At 43.7% G+C, this 18,208-nt stretch overlaps 1 pseudogene; it reads right to left on the bottom strand.

Annotated features, from left to right (window-relative positions):
• Positions 1 to 388: 388 nt before the first annotated feature.
• On the bottom strand, positions 389 to 17,491 carry LOC106583582 (uncharacterized; annotated as a pseudogene).
• Positions 17,492 to 18,208: the final 717 nt, after the last annotated feature.

Raw genomic sequence — 18,208 nt, 5'->3', positions numbered from 1 at the left:
GGAGAAACTCCCCAAATATAGCCATCATACCCAAGAAGACTCGAGGCTGTAATCGCTGCCAAAGGTGCTTCAACAAAGGACTGGGTAAAGGGTCAGAATACTTATGTAACTGTAATATAATTTTTTATTTGTTTATAAATTTGCAAATAATTCTAAAAAACTGTTTTTGCTTTGTCATTATGGGGTATTGTGTGTAGCCCTTAGCCGTGGTATATTTGCCATATACCACAAACCCCCGAAGTGCATTATTGCTATTATAAACTGGTTACCAACGTAATTAGAGCAGTAAAAATACATGTTTTGTCATACCTGTGGTATACGGTCTGACATACCATGGCTGTCAGCCAATCAGCATTCAGGGCTCGAACCACCCAGTTTATAATATAATCTAGATCTCATCTCTGGCCCTGTTAGAGTGCTGCTGCTGAAGGCCCTTGGTGATGCCTTGGATCTGAGAGTAGTAACTGGTGACCAGAGCACTAAGCGAATCCCTGGTCACATATACACTCTGAGGCCACCACCGACAGCTGGCTCTACACATACACAAAGCATAAACAATGAGAATAGGTCACATATCCCATCTATGGCAAAATGGGTGGTTATGAAAACACATATAGGCCTAGGTCACTTCTCATTTCTAGCTGGTTTTAGTCATTCAACTTTAATCCAAAATGATCACATGGGCCGTAGTTTTCCCTTGTCTGGCCTAGGGGGTAGGGACTAGGGCAGCATTTCCCAAACTCGGCCCTGGGGACCCTAAGGGGTGTGCATTTTGTTTTTTGCCCTAATACTACACAGCTGATTCAAATAATTAACTAAATGAATCAATCAAATGTTTTTTATAAAGCCCTTTTTACATCAGCAGATGTCACAAAGTGATTCTACAAAAACCCAGCGAGATATAGACGCACATCATCATCTCATCATCAAACTTTGATTATTTGAATGGGTTGTGTAGTGCTAGGGCAAAAACCAAAACGTGTACACCTTGGGGTCCCCAGGACCGAGTTTAGGAAACAGTGGCCGAGGGGTTGTTTCTGGATGAGGTCAGAGGATCTGGTACCTTCCTGCTGTGGTCAGGTTGGGGCGGGGAACTGGGAGGGTCCTGATCCATCTGCTGCCAGAGGCTCTGGCTGAGGGCGTGTCCCACCAGCAGCTGGACGTTGGCCTGCAGGAACTCCGTCTCCAGTTACCTGCTGAAAACGATGGCCAATTAGCTGCGTCTCCGGTCCCAGGTGCGTCTTGGCGATTCTAGCACTGAGATCCTGTTGGAAGGAGAGATGGAGACATAGGGAGGTGAGTGACAGAGCACAGTGACAAGGTGACAGGGACAACTTGACAGTCTCAAACAGAGCCATAGTTGGACGGAGTATAGCGAACATTAGGAACATCTTCCTAATATTGAATTGCACCCCCCCCTTTTGCCCTGAAAAGAGACTCAGTTAGTCGGGGCATGGTGTCTACAAGGTGTCGAAAGCATTCCAGTAGGATGCTGGTCCATGGTAACGCCAATGCTTCCCACAGTTGTGTCTAGTTGGCTGGATGTCCTTTGGGTGTTGGACCATTCTTGATACACACGGGAAACTGTTGAGCGTGAAAAACCCAGCAGCGTTGCAGTTCTTGACACAAATTGTTGCGCCTGGCACCTACTACCATACCCTGTTCAAAAGCACTTAAATATTTTGTCTTGCCCATTCACCCTCTGAACGGCACACATACACAATCCATGTTTCAATTGTCTCAAGACTTAAAAACCCTTATTTAACCTGTCTCCTTCCCTTCATTTACACTGATTGAAGTGGATTTAACAAGTGATATCAATATAGAGTCATAGCTTACACCTGGATTCACCTGGTCAATCTATGTCATGGAAATAGCAGGTGTTCTTAATGTTTTGTATACTCAGTGAATGCCTCTAAAGCAGTTTGTCAATTAGTTCCTAGGGGGATCTTAGAGTGTCCACTAACACACGTAATTCAACTAATCAAGGGCTAGGCAATTAGACATGTTTGCGCTGGAACAGAAATGTGCACCGCCTGGGAATGGCTTGAGAAACTCTGGACAAAACTAACGTCTTCATCTCCTTATGCTTTTGAAGGTCGTATTGTTGTAAGAAATAAATGGAACAAAAATGTAAACGCAAGATGGAACAATTTCAACGATTTTACTAAGTTACAGTTCATATAAGGAAATCAGTCAATTGAAATAAATGCATTAGGCCCTAATCTATGGATATCACATGACTAGGCAGGGGCGCAGCCATGGGTGGGCCTGTGGAGCCAACTCGCTGGGGAGCCAGGCCCAGCCAATCAGTACATTTTTAATACAGACAGAAATACTCCTCAGTTTCATCAGCTGGCGGGGTGGCTTGTCTCAGACGATCCCGCAGGTGAAGAAGCCAGATGTGGAGGTCCTGGGATGGTGTGGTTACAAGTGGTCTGTGGATGTGAGGATGGTTGGACAACCTGCCAAATTCTCTAAAACAACGTTGGAGGCGGCTTATGGTAGGGAAATGAACATTCAATTCTCTGGCAACAGCTCAGGTGGACATTCCTATAGTCAGCATGCCAATTGCACATTCCCTCAAAACTTGAGACATCTGTGGCATTGTGTTGTGTAACGAAACTGCACATTTTACAGTGGCCATTTTATTGTCTCTAGCACCTGTGTAATGATCATGCTGTTTAATCAGCTTCTTCATATGCCACACCTGTCAGGTGGATGGATTATCTTGGCAAAGGAGAAATACTCACTAAAAGGGATGTAGACAAATTTGTGCAGAAAATTTGAGAGAAATACGCGTATGGAAAATGGGACCAACAATTTACATTTTTGTTTATATTTTTGTTCAGTATAGTTTATTATTGTTGTAAGTGGAAGTGTTACTGGACCTGATGCTGAGCTTTGGTCTTTGTTGGGCTGACTGTTGCCTGGGTCTGGTTCACTAGAGCCAGTAGGGACCTGAAGTCACTCTGAGACAGCACCTTGAGCTTGGACAGCCTCATCTCCTTCAGGACCCTCAGGCAGAAGTGTCTGGCCAAAAGTGCTTCTGCACCGCAGCCAGCAGTAATTACTGTTTATTCTCGATCAACATCCCCTCGTGGCTGGGATAGAATAGAACAGGATAGTGATAGGTCAATATGTCCACATGCATATCTTGTCATTGATTTCAAAGACACTGAATCATATAATGTACATTAAACACACTTAAACATATTGTATTAAATCTATTAAGTTGTCAATGATGAATATTCTATTATATACTTTGGCACACCTGCCAGGCAAAAGCATGGATTGATGTGGCTCCCTGGTTCACCTGTGGCCTCCCGAGTGGTGCAGTGGTCTAAGGCACTGCATCTCAGTTTCAAACTACAGTCCCTGGTTCGAATTCAGGCTGTATCACATCTAGCTGTGATTGGACGGCGCAAGGTTGGCCCAGCGTCACCAGGGTAGGCCATCATTGTAAATAAGAATTTGTTCTTAACTGACTTGTCTAGTTAAATTTAAAAAATAATAATACATTCAGCACGTACCTCTGTCTGACCACCATGCCTCTGAGGATCTTCAACTGCTGTTCATCTAGGTGTCTGAGGAAGGACTTTTTATAATGGAAAGCAAAAACATGTGGTTCTTATTGGTCCAGGTATTCTCTCCATGTTTCACTCCGTTTTCTTCAGTTTGGTACCTAATGAATACGACCCATGATGAGATAAACCTGGGGCCTGTTCAGTAGACTGTAACGTTACAGAACGTCCAGATAGAAATGTATTGAGCAGAAAGGATGTCTGTCAGGTAAAATAAGAAATTGAGTCAGCTCTATTCATTACATTTCTAGGTCTGGAAGAATTCCTACCTGTCCATCTTGTTCCAGCTGAGCCCGTAGGCCCTCCAGTTGCCGTTTGGCATTGGCCTCTGCCTGCTGCAGCAGTGCAGCCAGGTCACCGTCTTGATCCAACCATAGCCTCTGATCCTGGTCTGGCATGATGCCTCTGGAGATACAAAAGCATGGGTGATATACCATGAGAAATAAGAAAGACCAGTGCTACAAGGCGAATGCTGACTGCTTGGGGCTATTGGCTAGGATATATCAATAGACAAAAACGAGGGGACTCCTCAACCTCTTTGACCAGGTAGAATGAAGTAAACAGTACAAAACACACACAATAGGTTGGGTGGTGTCATGTAAAAATCTTCCCAGCGCGAAATAGTTCCCAATCGTTCTGATTGTGTTGCGACTATGATGTCATGTTGTCATATTGTGACGTTAGGTGGGTGCTACATGAAATATACTATATATACAAAAGTATGTGGACATTCCTTCAAATTAGTGGATTTGGTTATTTCAGCCATACCCGTTGCTGACAGTTGTATAAAATCGAACACACAGCCAGCCATGTGTCATGACTGTCCTGTAAGGATCCAAATAGGTCAGATCAGCTTGGCAACAAATTACTTCCAGCAGACCCTCTCTCACCCACAGAGGGGGGAGAAGGGAACTGGTGGGAGTTGACAGCTCACACCCTGTTGTAAATCAAGGACAGAACATTCACCTATCTCCCTCTCCAATGATCACCACAGGAATGTGCCTTTGTTTCAGACACTTTTCCCGCCAAAACTCTAACACGTTGTGGGGAATGGTCAGAGGCGATCTAAAGAATAATAATAATGTCATTTCGGTTGTTATTTTGTGATGTCATTAAAAATGTTATAAAGGATATACTGTAACTTGAAAAGTATACACACTATAAGTGTGAAGTGTCCTTCTGATGCATTGAGCATGAAATATGAAAAATGATGAGTGTTTTTGTTAAGAGAGGGATGTGATTTTAGAAACTATAAGAGGAAATTGTTTCTATAACTTTGTTCAAGTAAGTATTCACCGCCCCCTTGAGTGAGGTCAGAGAGTGTGTCAGCCTGACGGAACCGCCCTTTTGAATGAACTGTATAAAAAAATGGGTTAAGAATAAACATATCAGACTAGAAAGACGTGGAGCTGCAGCTCACATCCAAAGTGGTTCGAACTCAATCTCAACGCGAGGTAGAGACGATAAAGTCACCTCCCGGACAATCACTGGTACTGCTGATTAGCTGTCTTAAGTAAAGTATCTAGAGAAGCAAATTTAAGTGGGACCATTCTACTACTCTTCTCAAATCACCTTAGTATGTTATTCTCATCACCCTGAGAACCATCGACACGGCTGGCTAGCCTATCTTCAAATAAGCATCTTCCAGAGCGAATGGAAGTAGAATAAACTCTGTCACCGGATACCGGACGACAGCAGAGGCTGAACTCCATTTCCAAGGCGGCCTGGTTCCGACAGAAATACACGAAGAACCAAGGCATTTACATGTAAATACATTCATGATTTCTTACTCCAAATGGGCGGTGGTTCGTGTGCAAAGTATATGATTACTGTGAGAGTAGTTTCTAAACGTACCAAAGTACTATGTCTCTGTCCCTCTCTGCCCCCCTCTTTTGTAACAAGCTGCCATATTGTGTCAGTCCACTAGTGACCTGTTTCTAATGTATTAAGTGTGTATGTTTATCCTGTGTTACCATTTAGTTAGCTAGTAAATAAATAATTAAACCAATTTGTGTAGTACTGAATCATAAGTAAGGCTCGGGTTTTTGCAGATACAGGTTTTTGCAGATACTGTTCAGAATGATGATATGATACAAGGTTATGATTAATAAGTTGACTGTTTATGGATGTGATAAGACCTTTAGAGTCTTTAAAGAACTGCTCTCATGGTGCTCCAAATTCGAATGAGTTAATTGTTACATGATTAATTTAATCGGGTAACAATTAAAAAGTTAGTTGATTAGATAAATAACAGATTAATGAAAGTAAAGTCACAACACATGCAATCTCCCTAGACAAACATTGTCAGTAGAATGGCCTTCCTGAAGAGCTCAGTGACTTTCAACGTGGCACCGTCATAGGATGCTACCTTTCCAACAAGTCAGTTCAGCAAATTTCTGCTGTGCTAGAGCTGCCCCCAGTCAACTGTAAGTGCTGTTACTGTGAAGTGGAAATGTCTAAGCGCAACAACGCTCAGCCACAATGTGGTAGGCCACACAAGCTCACAGAACAGGACCGCCGAGTGCTGAAGTGCGTAAAAACCATCTGTCCTCGGTTGCAACACTCACTACCGAGTTCCAAACTGCCTCTGGAAGCAACAACAGCACAAGAACTATTAGTCGGGAGCATCATAAAATGGGTTTCCATGGCCGACCAGCTGCAAACAAGCCTAAGATCACAATGCGCAATGCTAAGCATCGGCTGGAGTGGTGTAAAGCTCACCGCCATTGGACTGGAGTGATGAATCAAGCTTCACGATCTGTCAGTCCGAAGGACAAATCTGGGTCTGCCGGATGCCATTAGAACGCTACCTGCCCCAATCCATAGTGCCAACTATAAAGTTTGGTGGAGGAATAATGGTCTGGGGCTGTTTTACATGGTTTGAGCTAGGCCCCTTAGTTCCAGTGAAGGGAAATCTTAATGCTACAGCATCTAAACAATTCTGTGCTACTAACTTTGTGGAAGGTCCTTTCCTGTTTCCGCATGACAATGCCCTGTGCACAAAGCAAGGTCCATACAGAAATGGTTTGTCAAGATCGGTGTGGAAGAACTTCACTGGCCTGCACAGAGCTATGGCCTCAACCCCATAAAACAGGTTTGTGATGAATTGGAACACCGACTGCGAGCCAGGCCTAATCGCCAACATCAGTGCCCAACCTCACTAATGCGCTTGTGGCTGAATGGAAGTAAGTCCCCACAGCGATGTTCCTACATCTAGTGGAAAGCCTTCCCATAAGAGTGGAGGCTGTTATAGCAGCAAAGGGGGGATTAACTCCATATTAATGCCCATGATATTGGAAGGAGATGTTCAACTGAGCAGATGTCCCCATACTTTTGATCATGTAGGGTACCATTAATGACAACCTACCCTCCAAAGACCCCAGACTGCCTCTGCCACTCTGCTGCAGCTCCAAGTCACTGCACTGTTCTGCTGTTTCAGAATATTTTTTTATTTAACTAGGCAAGTCAGTTAAGAACAAATTCTTATTTACAATGACAGCCTAGGAACAGTGGGTTAACTGCCTTGTTCAGGGGCAGAACAACAGATTTTTACCTTGTCTGCTCAGGGATTCAATCTAGCAACCTTTACAGTTACTGGCCCAACACTCTAACCACTGGCTACCTGCTCTTGATACAACTGGAGAGGAAAATGTAACTGTTAAACCTGGAGCATGCAGCTATCAGGAGCAATTAACAATGTAATGTAATGAGACTGGATAACTGTTATAGACTTACACAGAGGTGGCACTCATCCAAAGTAGACTTTATAGTGAAGTGATTGAATAGATCAACGTGAAAAGTAGTTTACTACTACTATTGTTGTGGCGCTGGACACATGACGGAACAAATGAGCCTACTAAAAGAGAGATATTGACCTTCACAAATTCCTGTGGGTCACTGTGAGTCTGTGCAGAATCCAAGACACGGCTTCTCTCCTTTGCTTGACTCCTCAAGAGCTTCTTCTTCTTGGAGTCGATCTTCTTGCAATTTTCATACTCAAGCTCCTTGGTCTTTACCCCTGCATTCTGTATCAAAAATGAAGTTACATGTAGTTTTGATCACAATGCTACTACACTAAGTTGCTGATTCGGCACAGAATATGACCAGTTTAACACAATTCACTTCATTCTTCTGTGTATCATTATGCACTTACCATTTATAGTCGAGTAGTACATTTCATTACTACAAATGTACTTATGAAGGGGCGGCAGGTAGCCTAGTGGTTAGAAGAACATTGGGCCAGTAACCGGAAGGTAGCTGGATCGAATCCCAGAGCTGACAAGGTAAAAATCTTTTGTTCTACCCCTGAGCAAAGCACTGTTTCCTAGGTGCCGTGGATGTCGATTAAGGCAGCCCCCGCACCTCTCTGATTCAGAGGGGTTGGGTTAAATGTGGGAGATACATTCAGTTGAACAACTGACTAGGTATCCCCCTTTCCCTATGTCAAAACTGTATTACTATACAATTATATTTTATTTTGGTTTGCATTGGTGACTAATCACTTGAGACTTCCATACATTTATTTGATTCAATCTTGTTAGCAATGGAGAAGAGGCCGTAAAATAGGCTATTTTAAGACACCAGTTCATTTAAGATGAGGAACTAGGCCACATAATACTGAAAGATTGCCACCATATTCCTCAGGAGGGACGTCCAGCAGGGTATTACAGAATTACACAACTTCCCAGTGGGCATAACTGGTTGCAAAGACGTCATTATGACACTATGTTCCAAATTCTACCCTCTGGGCACTGATTTCACATGAACTAGAATGGTAATCTACTACACTCTTTTGTTAAAAACACACACCAGTTTCGTTGCTTCACCGGTTGGCTATTTGGAGTTGGTGGCCCACGGGAACAATAATGTGTCAGGAATCCCACGGTTAGCAGTGCACTTACAGATGAACAAAAAACGTGTGTGTGTTTGTGTTTGTGTGTGCGCATGCTCCTGCGAGTATGCATCTGTGTCTGCGTCATGAGTCACCTTCACTGCAGTGCTGGAGCCCATCGGTCAGGGCAGCTTGCAGCTCGGCCAGGGTCTTCTCCATGGTGGCAAAGGTCAGGTGTCCGTCACTGTTCAGCTGCTCTAGTCCTCGGGCCACTAGGCCCTGTCTGAGGGATGCCTCCTGCCGGAGCAGGGCCTGCTAGGCCCACAGCACACCCTTCAGCTCCTCCCACCACAGCAGCTTCTCCTGTATCCTCTGGGAGAGCCGGTGGGAAGAGAGATATGGATCTAGAAACAAGCCTTACCGCCTTGGCATTGCTTTTGTTTTTGCAATGTCTTTGGGGTCTAGTTCGGGTTACAGTATAAGCACTTTGTGACAACTGCTGATGTAAAAAAGACTTTATGAATAAATTTGATCAAATTTAAATTGACTTGTGTAGCTAGATCTGAGAAGCCTATAATACTGGATACGTGCATGCCATACCTAGAGCGGGTCAAACAAACAGTATTAAAAACAGGGATGTATTCATTAAGGCACACTGTAGCAAAATGTTTTATAATGGAAAGCAAAAACAAGTGGTTCTTATTGATCAAGTCCAGGTTATCCCTCCTTGTTTCAGTCCATTTTCTTCAGTTTGGTACCTAATGAATACGACCCATGATGAGTGAAACCTGGGGCCTATACAGAAGACTGCAACGTTACAGAACGTCCAGATAGAATGTATTGAGTAGAGATGATGTCTCTCCCTTATTTTGACTCATTCTTACAGTATCTCACCTTCATGTCTGCGGCCTGAGTCTCAGTCAACTGGTTTTCCACCAATAGGAGACAGTGGATGAGGGTGTGGATAACATCCTGGGCCTCATTTCTAGGGAGAATACTGGACCTGCCCAGCAGTCTCTGGCAGAAGGCCTCCACCTGTTTGCTAAAGCCCTTTGTCTGTGGAGCGACACATACAGTACTTACAGTTTCCCACCAAACTTTAAGATATTTTTCTGAAAAAAATTCCCACAAACTTTAAGATGTATTTTTAAAAGTTTCCCCATAAACTTAATTCCCCCCATTTTAAATCACGTCGTACTTGCCTGAGCAAGAAATATGGTTCAGATTTGGCGTTTCTGTCACGTCCTGACCAGCAGAGGGAGTAATTGTATTAGTTTTGGTCAGGATGTGGCAGAGGGTTTGTGTTTTTGTATGTATTTCTATGTTCTGTCTAGTTTAGTTTTCTATGTTTAGGCTTGGGTGTTGGACTCTCAATTGGAGGCAGGTGTTTCTAGTTGCCTCTGATTGAGAGTCCTATAATTAGGTGTGTGTTTGGTTTGGGTTTTGTGGGTAGTTGTTTTTGCATTGCTTTTAGTATAGCCTGCAAGACTGTTGTACTGTCGTGTTTTTTCATGTTCAGTAATAAATAACAATGATGAGCACGCAACCCGCTGCGCCTTGGTCCATTCCTGATGACAAATGTGACAGAACTACCCACCATACCAGGACCAAGCAGCGGAGGAATTCTGGCGAGGACTGGGGAAAACGGCGGGTAAGGGAGCCCGAGAGGCAGCCCCAATTGTTTTTGGGGGGGGCACAAGGGCTCTTTGGTGGAGCGAGATTGGAGACCCAGGCCAGCTCCCCGTACCCTTTTTGGACAGAGACAGACTGGACAGGTCCCGTGCTTTGGGGTAGGTGCTGTGGTGAGGCCTGGTATTTTCAGGCCGGTATGCGCAGTACCAGCGCCCCGCATGTGCCAGGGGAGAGTGGGCATCGAGCCTGAAGGGGTGATGCCAACCCTGCGCTCGAGACCGCAAGTGCGCCTCTACGATCCAGCGTTTCCTGCTACACGCACTAGCCTTGAGGTGCGTGTCTCCAGGCTGGCACGTCCTGTACCAGCCCCACGTATCAGGAATCTAGTGCGTCAGCCCAGCCTCGCCAGTCTGGGGCCGCCCGAGTGGCCCGCCTGTCCTCCGGCCCAGCCCGAGTGGCCCGCCTGTCCTCCGGCCCAGCCCGAGTGGCCCGCCTGTCCGGCGCAGCCATCGGCGCCACCTAAGTGGGCGACGCAGACGGTGGAGCGAGGTCCACGTCCCGCACCTGAGCCGCCTCCTATATAGGTGGGTTGGGGAGGGGGGGTGTAGCACAGTGCTGTCGTGGACGGCAGCCACCCTCCCTTCCCTCCCTTTAGTTTAGGGGGATATTTTTTTTGTTGTTTGGGGGTTTTTGTCTTTTCTTTTAGGTACAGTCGGGGTCTGCACCTTTAGGTGGGGGGGGGGGGGGGGGGGGGGTACTGTCACGTCCTGACCAGCAGAGGGAGTAATTGTATTAGTTTTGGTCAGGATGTGGCAGAGGTTTTGTGTTTTTGTATGTATTTCTACGTTCTGTCTAGTTTAGTTTTCTATGTTTAGGTTTGGGTGTTGGACTCTCAATTGGAGGCAGGTGTTTCTAGTTGCCTCTGATTGAGAGTCCTATAATTAGGTGTGTGTTTGGTTTGGGTTTTGTGGGTAGTTTTTGCATTGCTTTTAGTATAGCCTGCAAGACTGTTCTACTGTCGTGTTTTTTTTCGTGTTCACTAATAAATAACAATGATGAGCACGCAACCCGCTGCGCCTTGGTCCATTCCTAACGACAGATGTGACAGTTTCAATTTGTATAATGTGAATTACATACTATGCGTGTTGAAAGGTTTGATTGTGCTAGTCTACTTGGGTACCATTTGAAGGCCGCGCTCCAATAGGTCTTTCTGGGTTCTTTTGCGTCTCCTCCAGACTACAAGTGTCTGAACTTAGATCTTTGTTACTCTAAGGCAAATAGCCTGGTTGACAGTTCTTTCTTCAATGCATCCAGTTCCTACAATGACAAGAGAGAAATATCACTAAAGAGACAATCCTTATTTCAGAATGTAAACATACAGTGGCAAGAAGTACGTGAACCCTTGGGAAATACCTGGATTTCTACATAAATTGGTCATAAAACTTGATCTGATCTTCATCTAGGTCACAACAATAGACAGTCTGCTTAAACTAATAACACACAAACAACGTTTTATATGTTTTCATGTCTTCATTTAACACATTGTGTAAACATTCACAGTGCAGGCTGGGAAAAGTATGTGAACCCTCCTTTGGCAGCAATAACCTCAACCAAACGTTTTCTGTAGTTGCAGATTAGACCTGCACAACGACCAGGAGGAATTTTGGACCATTCCTCTTTACAAAACTGTTTCAGTTCAGCAATATTCTTGGGATGTCTGGTGTGAACTGCTCTCTTGAGGTCATGCAACAGCATCTCAATCAGGTTGAGGTCAGGACTCTGACAGGGCCACTACAGGTGTATTTTCTACTGTTGAAGCCATTCTGTTGCTTCACCCAACTTCTGTTGAGCTTAAATTGGCAGATAGCCTAACATTCTCCTGCAAAATATCTTGATGAACTTGAGAATTCATGTTTCTGTCAAGGATAGCAAGCTGTCCAGGCCCTGAGGCAGTAAAGCAGCCCCAAACCATGATGCTCCCTCCACCATACTTTACAGTTGGGATGAGGTTTTGATGTTGGTGTGCTGTGCATTTTTTTCTCAACACAAGGTGTTCCTTCAAAACAACAACTGCAGTTTCATCTGTCCACAGAATATTTAGCCAGTAGCACTGTGGAACATCCAGGTGCACATCAGACGTGCAGAAAGGTTTTTCTTGGACAGCAGTGGCTTCTTCCGTGGTGTCCTCCTATGAACACCATTCTTGTTTAGTATTTTACGTATCGTAGACTCGTCAACAGAGATGTTAGCACATTCCTGAGATTTCTGTAAGTCTTTAGCTGACACTCTAGGATTCTTCTTAACCTCAATGAGCATTCTGCGCTGTTCTCTTGCAGTCATCTTTGCAGGAGGGCCACTCCTAGGGAGAGTAGCAACAGTGCTGAACTTTCTCAATTTATAGACAATTTGTCTTACCGTGGACTGATGAACATCAAGGCTTTGAGAGATACTTTTGTAACAATTTCCAGCTTTATGCAAGTAAACAAGTCTTAATCTTAGGTCTTCTGAGATCTCTTTTGTTCGAGGCATGGTTCACATCAGGCAATGTTTCTTGGGAATAGAAAACTCAAATTTTGTGAATGTGTTTTATAGGGCAAGGCAGCTCTAACCAACATCTCCAATCTGGTCTCATTGATTTGACTCCAGGTTAGCTGACTCCTGACTCCAATTAGCTTTTGGAGAAGTCATTAGCCTAGGGGTTCATATACTTTTCCCAACCTACACTGTGAATGTTTAAATTATGTATTCAATATAGACAAGAAAAATACAATCATTTGTGTGTTATTAGTTTAAGCACACTATATTTGTCTATTGTTGTGACTTAGATGAAGATCAGATCAAATTTGATGACCAATTTATGCAAAAATCCAGGTAATTCCAAAGGGTTCACATACTTTTTCTTGCCACAGTATATCAAGATTTTGACAGAGATTCCTTCCTACCCTTTCCTGCAGGAGAAGACATTGATGTAAAAATCTGAATCCTTTTTATCTTGGAAACCGTCCGATGAGTATAATTCTGATAATTTAGAGAAAGAGCTACCACAAGGAAACAGGAGAAGTAAGGGAGATATCGTCTTGAGATTTTGACCCACCAACATTTGACACATGCTCAGTGACCCGAGCCTACCAGACGAGCTAAATAACTTCTATGCTCGCTTCAAGGCAAGTAACACTGAAACATGCATGAGAGCATCAGCTGTTCCAGACGACTGTGTGATCATGTTCTCCGCAGCTGATGTGAGCAAGACCTTTAAACAGGTCAACATTCACAAGGCCGCAGGGCCAGGCGGATTACCAGGCAGTGTACTCTGAGCATGTGCTGACCAACTGGCAAGTGTCTTCACTGACATTTTCAACCTCTCTCTGTCTGAGTCTGTAATACCAACATGTCTGAAGCAGACCACCATAGTCCCTGTGCCCAAGAACACTAAGGTAACCTGCCTAAATGACTACAGACCCGTAGCGCTCACGTCTGTAGCCATGAAATGATTTGAAAGGATGGTCATGGCTCACATCAACATCATTATCCCAGAAACCCTAGACCCACTCCAATTTGCATACTGCCCCAACAGATCCACAGATGATGCAATCTCTATTGCACTCCACACTGCCCTTTCCCACCTGGACAAAAGGAACAACTGTGAGAATGCTATTCATTGACTACAGCTCAGCGTTCAACACCATAGTGCCCTCAAAGCTTGGCAGGGGCGGCAGGTAGCCTAGTGGTTAGAACATTGGGCCAATAACCGAAAGGTTGCTGGACCGAATGCCCAAGCTGAGAAGGTAAAAATCTGTCCTTCTGCCCCTGAACAAGGCAGTTAACCCACTGTTCCCTGGTAGGCCGTCATTGTAAATAAGAATTTGTTCTTAACTGACTTGCCTAGTTAAATAAAAACTACGCTAAGGACCCTGGGATTAAACACCTCCCTCTGCAACTAGATCCTGGACTTCGAGCACCCCCCCCCCATTCTCATCGACGGGGCTGTAGTGGTGCAGGTTGAAACTTCAAGTTCCTTGGCATTCCCATCACCAACAAACTGACATGGTCCAAGCACACCAAGACAGTCATGAAGAGTGCACGACAAAACCTATTCCCCCACAGAAGACTGAAAAGATTTGGCATGGGTCCTCCTCAAAAGGTTTTGCAGCTTCACCATCGAGAGCATCCTGACGGGTTGCATTACTGCCTGGAATGGCAACTGCTCGGCCTCCGACCGCAAGCCACTACAGAGGGTAATGCGTACGGCCCAGTACATCACTGGTGCCAAGCTTCCTGCCAACCAGGACCTCTATACCAGGCGGTGTCATGGGAAGGCCCTAAAAATTGTCAAAGACTCCAGCCACCCTAGTCAAAGACTGTTATCTCTGCTACCGCACGGCAAGCGGTACCGGAGCACCAAGTCTAGGTCCAAGAGGCTTCTAAACAGCTTCTACCCCCAAGCCATAAGACTCCTGAACATCTAATCAAATGGCTACGAAGACTATTTGCATTGCCCCCCCCCCCCCCCCTTCTACCCTGCTGCTACTCTCTGTTATTATCTACGCATAGTCACTTTAATAACTCTATCTACATTTACATATTACCTCAATTACCTCGACACCGGTGCCCCCGCACATTTACTCTGTACTAGTACCCCGTTTTTAGCCCCACTATTGTTATTTTACTGCTGCTCTTCAATTATTTGTTATTTTTATCTCTTACTTTTTTATGTATTTTCTTAAAACTGCATTGTTGGTTAAGGGCTTGTAAGTAAGCATTTCCCTGTAAGGTCTACCTGTTGTATTCGGCACATGTGACAAATACATTTTTATTTGATTTGACATTGCATAGCAAGTATTATCGATAGAAATGCACAAAAAAAAGCTTATATCATGTCCTATAATGCTATATGGGGATATAATAGGCATAAGTGCATTCATAACACATTATGAATATTTGGCTTAGTTTGGTAAAACAGTAGGATAAATACACATGTAGGTAGAGTCCATTCTTGCTTTTTTTCTCCTTTTCTTTTAAGAGCTTTGTCACAACAGACCAGTCAGTCAATGCATTATGAACAGTTAGCATTATAAATTGTTTGCAAGTGTGTGATGAAAGAAAGAGGTCACCCAGCACACATTTCTCCTCCAGGACCTGTGAACAGTGTTGCTGCACGTTCCTGCAGAGCCAGACAGTATAGGCAGATCCTGCACTCAAATCTACAATGATAACAGCTACACTAGAAACACAGCTTGTACTTACAGTAGAATGCATTAAAGGTACTCAGAAATATGACATCATCATACACAGCTACAACTTTGATGATCCAGTCCAAGGGATACTTTATCTACATTAAAGTGAGGATTGTCTATACACTCTTAAACACCCCATGGGAGAAACCTTTGAGTAACCCTTTTGGGTTCCATGTAGAAACCTTTCAACAGAGGGATGTACATGGAACCCAAAAGGGTTCTCGCATATGGATAGCCAAATAACCTTTTTTGATCCCTTTTTTCTAAGAGTGTAGACTGATTTCAAGGTAAGAAAACACACATCTTAATATGTAATTTCTCTGAATTATTCCTTTAACTGAATATCTATCTGTCCTGGTCATGGCTCAGTGACTCCGCTAGAGTCAGATGAGGACACTCCGTTGGGGAGGATGGGAAGCTTGGAGTGCTCGTGCAGCGATGGGATGGAGGCTCCATCCGCTAAGGGCTGTCGTTGGGAATTGACATTAAAGGGACAGTTCGCATCAAAGTCAAAGTTTGCCAGATGTATTCAGTCCTATTTAATGCGGTCTTAAAATGAAAAGTTCAGCCATAGACTGCTTTCAAGGAAAGGGAAGAAATATTGAAATATGTATTTGTGCTGAACTATCCCTTGAACCCCATCCCATGATCTTGGAATGAAGGCAAACTTACATTCCAATTAGGGTTACAATCTGGATAGATTTGGTTAGAACCTTTTATAGCTTCTGTGGTATGAAGTCTGTAACATAAACAGATATCCCAAGTGGCATAGCGGTCTAAGGCACTGCATCTCAGTGCTAGAGGCCTCACTACAGACCCTGGTTTGATCCCAAGCTGTATCACAACCAGCCAGGTTCGGGAATCCCATAGGGCGGCGCACAATTGGCCCAGCGTTGTCCGGGTAGGCCGTCATTATAAAATAAGAATTTGTTCTTTACTGACTTGCCTAGTTAAATAAAGGATCTTACTCTGTATTTCTGGTTGATGGGGTACACCACCTTTGCCCGTGATGCAAAAGCAGCCACATCGCTGTTCATGGGTGGCTTCTTCTTTTCCTGGTAAATTAATTAACACAGTGAATTGTTATGGAAAGTCAATGAAAGCCAAATCAGCTTTTATTTACACATACTGTATGTTATGGTTTCGTTTTTTTAAACAACAAACACTTGTTCTCATTTGAAGCTGACGTTTATCTCAATCTCTTCTTGCTGACACAGTCACTTTGGTTGTTCTCCCTATCCCGGTCGTCTCCCTCAAACAGTCTTCTGGCATCATAGTCCTGGTGGAAAGGAAGACAGTTCAACTATCAGTGCATAGATTATATGAATATGGAAAGGGGATACCTAGTCAGTTGATCAACTGAATGTATACAACTGAAATGTGTCTTCGCATTAAACCCAAGCCCTCTGAATCTGAGAGGTGCGGAGGGCTGCCTCAATCAACATCCACGTCTTCAGCGCCCAGAGAACAGTGGGTAGGTAGCATTTCGCTGCACCCGCTATAACATCTGCTAAACATGCGTATGTGACCAATACAATTAGATTTTAAGTGCCTTGTTCAGGGGCAGAACGATAGATTTTTACCGGGTGTATTCAAAAGGACGACTCCAGACTTTACGTTGTTAAACAGTTGCAACGCATTGGTTGAAATAGTGCTAATATTACATTGATGTTTGCCAAATAGTGCGCTTATGACTGCACTGTTATTGAATATTGCTGTTAGTATTCTCAGTGCAGTATTTGGCCATTTCAACCAACGTGCTATGACACAAACTAATAATAATCACCTTTACAAACTTACTTGTCGAGTTAGAAGCATAGGCTTTAGGTAAAACACATACAGAAGGGCTGCTGCTATGATTCCAGAAAACCCCCGCACACATATCCTGTACATATGTGCAAATATTCGGCAAACGGAACCAAGACGTCATTGGAGCATTCAGTAATCATATCCTGGTCGTTCATTTTTGGGATAATTCCCTGGTGCAATGGAAGAAAATAGCCGAAAAACGCGCATTTCTCCAGAAAAAAAAGATTTTAGGCTATGTCTGAAAGAATGAATCAGGACAACAACTCAAACTGATCATGGATAAAAATCGCACAGCATTGCGCTACAGAAAACAACCCTAAAAGTTACTTCTAAAATATTTTTATGGTAGAGAAAGTAATAACTTGAGGTATGACACAGCAAATAACAAAACAACAATATACTAAGGCACCAAGGTTACAAAGTAACTTTTTTTTTGATTAACAGTCGGTGTTTCACAGATGGTGTATTCAACCAATCATTGAACAGATTTGATGATACGCACGTTTAGGGGTGGAGCTTGTCATTTTCTTCATAGTTTTTGGGGAAGTCTTCAAGGAAGTTTGGATGACCAACTTCCATGACCAGTGTTTTTACAGTGGACAAACTTTAGACTACTGTTTTTTGTCTATTTTCCTTGACACATTTTTTGATATATTATTACACAATGTCGTGTTATTAGAGAACAATTACAATGTTCACGTTGTATGTGCGACTTTCGTTCACAGTAGCAGGAGGATGCAAGATGTAACGGATTTCGGAAGTAGTGAAAGTTTTAGGACACAAACTAATTCTTCAGGAACATTTCTTCATGGAAGTCACTGTATTCTCTATTTTCCTCTGTTTTCAACTAGAATATAGGCATATATTTCGGATACAATGTCTACAACACCTCCCTTTTAATTTGTATGGGTTCTACAATGTAACTCATCATGAAACTCCATGCCATACCGCTATCCTGGGGGACAGCAACGATAAACATCCCGCGTTCTGTAGCTCCCTACTTTCATGGGGAACTTTACAGAACCCATTTGGAAGTGGTCGACATAGAGTGAGTGCAATTCCTTTATTTCTGTGCCTGTCCTATTCCATGCTCAACGAAGGGTTTTACATCCGTCTGC

Source organism: Salmo salar, chromosome 22 (genome assembly GCF_965601325.2).
Source record: "Salmo salar chromosome 22, fSalSal1, whole genome shotgun sequence".
In the NCBI taxonomy this organism is placed as follows: Eukaryota; Metazoa; Chordata; class Actinopteri; order Salmoniformes; family Salmonidae; genus Salmo; species Salmo salar.
Note: the sequence above shows the minus strand (reverse complement) of the source record. Positions and strands in the feature narration are given on the sequence as shown.